This window comes from Lactuca virosa, chromosome 4, assembly GCF_052849685.1.
Source record: "Lactuca virosa cultivar CGN04683 chromosome 4, Lactuca_virosa_CGN04683_v6, whole genome shotgun sequence".
Lineage (NCBI taxonomy): Eukaryota > Viridiplantae > Streptophyta > Magnoliopsida > Asterales > Asteraceae > Lactuca > Lactuca virosa.
The window spans coordinates 32,963,941-32,968,841 of NC_136429.1; positions in this window are offsets into that span (position 1 = coordinate 32,963,941).

The window sequence follows — 4,901 nt, forward strand, 5'->3', positions numbered from 1 at the left end:
TTTCACAAAGAACTTAATTGAAAATTTTAACACCATTAGCCAAAAGGACCGTTTTTACAACATTTTGAAACCACAAGGATCGTCTATGCAAACAATTTGTCATAAAAACAATTTGTCATAAGGACTAAAGTTTGTCTATTCTCTCAACCACAAAGACCATTTCTGTAATTTTGTCTTTATTTTTTAAATATACGGTGCACCCCATGGACAAAAAAAATATGCATCTACTACCCTAAATAAATTAATCTACCTAATAAATGCAAGTCCAATATGTAAATTAATGAAGGAGGTGGAAACTTGAAAACCATTTTGGTACAACAACAATTAAAAAAAAATGTGCTAGTTTGTCATATTTAATTAATTGTAATATAAAAAAGTATTTTATTAATTTTATCGGGAATTTTTTATGCTACCCATTGAAAAAGTTTTTGGTTTCGCCACTAATTTCATGAGCTCAAATTTGAGCTTGAAATTTGTTTCTATCGAGCTTATTTTGATTGTATCTACTCGACCCAGCTCTAAAGTAGAACATGAATTTCGTTGAACCAAAAAATACAAAAAAAAAAAAAGAAGAATTACCAAACACTCAAGTTTGGTAAGTTTCACTTTTACCCCCTTTATTGAAAAACCTTTCATTTTGGTCCTTTAGCTAGTATGTGGGGGCGTGCTAAGTAGTACGCTTGGCGTACTAGCCCGATGATTGATCGCAGATCCCTCCTTCCATCCTCCTTGTCCCAGAGAACAAAACCCTAAGTGTGTTGGTGGGTTTTTGAACTTGATAAAGAGATTTTTGGTGTCTTAAGGTGAATAAGAAGAAGAGAAACCCTTGAAGAAGTTGATTGAGCTTGTGGATCCAGGATCACCTCCACGTTTGCAAGCTTTTTGAGGTAAAAAGCTTACATCTTGCTCTTATATGTTAGATCTAGTTCATGGAACATTTTTGTGCACTCTTTGAGTCCTTTGTGTTAAAGGAGAGCTTTTGATCTACTCCGGAGGCAATGGATGCTAGATCTTAGCTCCATTTAGTCTCCAAGTTCATAAAAATGTCAACTTTATGGAGTATTTGGATCTATGCATGTATTAAGGCCTTTTTAAGCCCTTTTTGAGCTCTTGAGCCCCATTAAGCCATGCATGCACATAAAGTTGCCAAAATTACGTGATAAGTAGTCTTATAGAACCAGGTCTGAGAGTTTGGATGAAGGACTTAGCGGGTTAGGTGATTAATAGAGTAAGTTGGCACCCTGGGGAGTACGCAGGGCGTACGAGCTGAGTACGCCCCGCATACTCAGCAGATGGGCCTTTGGGCTTAACGTCCTTGGTATTTGGCCATCGTGTAGATTTGGAAGTTTGGGCCTAGTTGGGCCATTAGACCTCTATTTCGGAACTAGGACTAGCATGTTGGGCTTCCTTGGAGCCGGCTTGGAGGGATCTCGATATCGAAATGCTCTACCGGAATATACAGATAAAATAGATTTTGGGCCCATGATGGGTTTTGGGCCTAATTTGAAAGATTGGGTCATATATTGGGCTTTTGGATTTAGGCCTTTGAATGGTTGAGTTGGGCCTTGGTTTTGGGCCGAGTTAGATAAAGGGTAAATTGGTCTTTTACCTTGGTTATGGAGCAAATAACTTAGACTTTTGTTTATGGCTCGGAATCCAATTAATAATTGGATGTTATTGATTTTGATAGCGCGGGGATTTTCCGGGCCAACAGTCAGATATTCTTTCAAGTGATTTAACAGCTTGAGGTGAATTTCCTCACTATGTTTAGCAGGTCGAAGGCACCAATGCCGACACATGGTTTATTATGTAGGGTGCTAGATGTCTGCGTGATTCTTGCACGTGTTACGTGCTTTTATGTTTACCGTGCAAGGCTCGATGTTGGGCGGGACCCGATGACTAATTTGTATGCAATTATCTTTGTGATTATCGCATGTGTTGTATGATTATATGTTTATATGTTTATATGTATACCGGGCGGGGACCGATTACTAATAGATATGTATACCGAGCAGGGCCCATTATGTGTTTATTATGTATGGTATGTGGCATAGTATGGAACTCACTAAGCTTTGTGCTTACGGTTTTCAATTTATGTTTCATGTACTTTTGGTTCGAAAGGGAAGAACTCGGGATGATTGCAGAGCACACACCATCTTATTCCGTATTTTGTGATTTACTCTGATGTTTTATGATGTATTGATACACTTTGTTCCACCTTGGTTCCATGATGATGTTTGGATTACAATTTTAATAATTTAAAAATGAAAATTTTTGGTCTTATTTTTGGGGCGTTACATTTCGGGTTTTTGTTTTTTACAATAATCTGGTTTCGGGTTTAGACCGGACCGGACCCGAAATAAGTTTGTTAACCTGGACCGGACCTGTAAACCAAAACTTATTGCCTTTTCTGAGTGAGGCCGGACGTACAAAAAAAACCCAATCGAAGTCGACATACACAAAATAAAAAAACCCTATTGACGGCTCTTCCCTAGTCTATACACTGTCAATTTTTTATTTTTTTTTGGGTTTATTCTTAGTGTTGACCAACGATCTCTTCCCTAGTCTACTAATCTTCTACTAATACTTCCTCTCATCTGCAATGATCATTGAAAATTGGGTTGGTTCCATGGAAGAAGACAATCAAAGTGTAAAAGAACGCTTACTAAGGTCATGAAATCCAAACGTAAAAGAAATTTAGGTTATAAAATAAGAGAAAGGTCGAAAGTCGAAACTTAATAGAATTATTTTATGTATGAAAAAAACATGAAAATCATAATATTATAAAATACTAACACCCCGTTCTCGAGTTCAACTTAACGAGAGAAAATAAATGAAATGGATAGAAGTGAGAGAAAAGTAAAAGAAATTAGTGTTCCCGAGTTTCATTAAAGTAAGGAAGTGGAAGGAAATGGATAGAAGTGAGAGGAAAATAAAAGAAATTAGTGTTCCCGAGTTTCATTAAAGGAAGGAAGTGGAAGGAAATGAAATTATCACTTTCCCTCCTAACTTTCCTTCCGATTTGGACGGATATAGAGAGAAAGAACAAAATGTTTAACTTTCCTTTCATTTCTATCCGACTCGGGAACACGAAAGACAAATTTATTTTCCTTTCCTTTCTCTTCTTTTCTCTCCTACTTTCTTTTCTCTTCTTTTCTTTTTCTTAGCTAAAACTCAAGTAAGAGTCCAAATGTTAATGATTTAGTTAAATTCTTGAATTCCAATAACAAACTTAACCATTTGTTAAATGAATATCACAATTAAGTTTAAATTATCGTATATAGTGAAGTAATAATGGTCGAAAAAGAGCAGAAATCAAGAAAACAACACATGCAACTTACAAATCACATGTTTTGAAAAGGGTGCTTAGGTGGCTTGTCAATCCTTTGAAAACAAACTTTTAATTAAAACACCCTCTACAAACAGGTGGCATGTAGCCGAAAGAAAAGAAACTTTTAATTGAAACATGTGGTGTTTCCCTTTAACAATCTTACAGTTATACTCATATCCCTTTATACTCATTGACTCGCCTAACCCACCTGACTCTTTTGTTTAAAAATTTAAATAACTTTAAAGTTTACTCATATCCCTTTATGGTCCTGCTTGGTTATGGTATCAGAGCCATGGAACACTATGTGATATTACCTTGATTATGAGTATATTCAGTAGATTCAAAAATAGTAATAAACAATTGATTAAAAATCAGTTAATAGAAGAATATGAAGTACCAAAAAATTTAGACCTTCTTAATAAATGGACTATTCCTAGTATCAACCCTAAATTTATATATGAATTAGGAACTTTTGAAGAATTAGGTTTTATCCAAACTGTTAAAACTACAGAAGAAAATTTAACTATGAACGAAGATGACATGACAGTTCAGTTAATAACTCCACAAGATATTGATAGATATAAATATATTTATAATTACTTGCATATTGGTTTGGTACAAATTGCTTTTAAACCATTAACATTACAGGGATTACCTGAAAGTTTTTTAGCAGTTCTTAGGGATGCTAGAAATAAAAATTGGAAACAATCTTTAATGGGTATAATAGAATCTAGTTTGTCTCATGGACCGGTATATTTTAATGTTTACCCAAATTTACAACTTTCTTTGTCTGATAAAAATATTTTTCAAGCTTTAACATTAAATGTCAAAACTCATGGTTATAATTATTTACCAGGATCAGAAGTAATATGTATATGTTATCGTATATATTTTAAACCATTAAAAAGTATGAATCCTAAATGTAAGAGAGTTAATAAACCTATAAATGAAACAATTTTAATAGAAAGTAATTTTGATATGTCAAAAATCACAACTAGAAAAGCTATAAAATGGGATGAAATAAAATTTCCCCAGCACTGGATTTAAGAAAATAATATACCACCTACACCTTTAATAAATAATAATATAGAAAGTATTATACAAACTTCTGATGGTGTCGTTACTATTGAGTTTAACAAAGAAATAGAGTATAATAACGACCTAATAAAACGAACAAGATCTGCAAGATCTTCACATTCATACATATCACCACTAGATTATAACGTAGAAGTCCCCTCTACTCGTGCTTCTGTTGATATTAGAAAGATAAACAATTTAAATATACATGATGATATTGTGTATGAGGCGGAGACATCTACTCCTTCTGAAATGAATTTTACAGTTTAATGGATTTAAAAGAAAAAATAGATTTTAGCCCTGGTTCTCAGGCAAGAAAAATTATTTCAGAAGAATTTTATTCAACTAAATGGACATTTTTTAAAGAATGGTTATTTAAAAATTATTCTAAAGAGGAGTTACAAGAAATACAAAATAAATTTTATGAATATTTATCCTCTATAAATCAGATTATACATTTTATTCCTTGGTTTACTTATACCTTTTTACATAA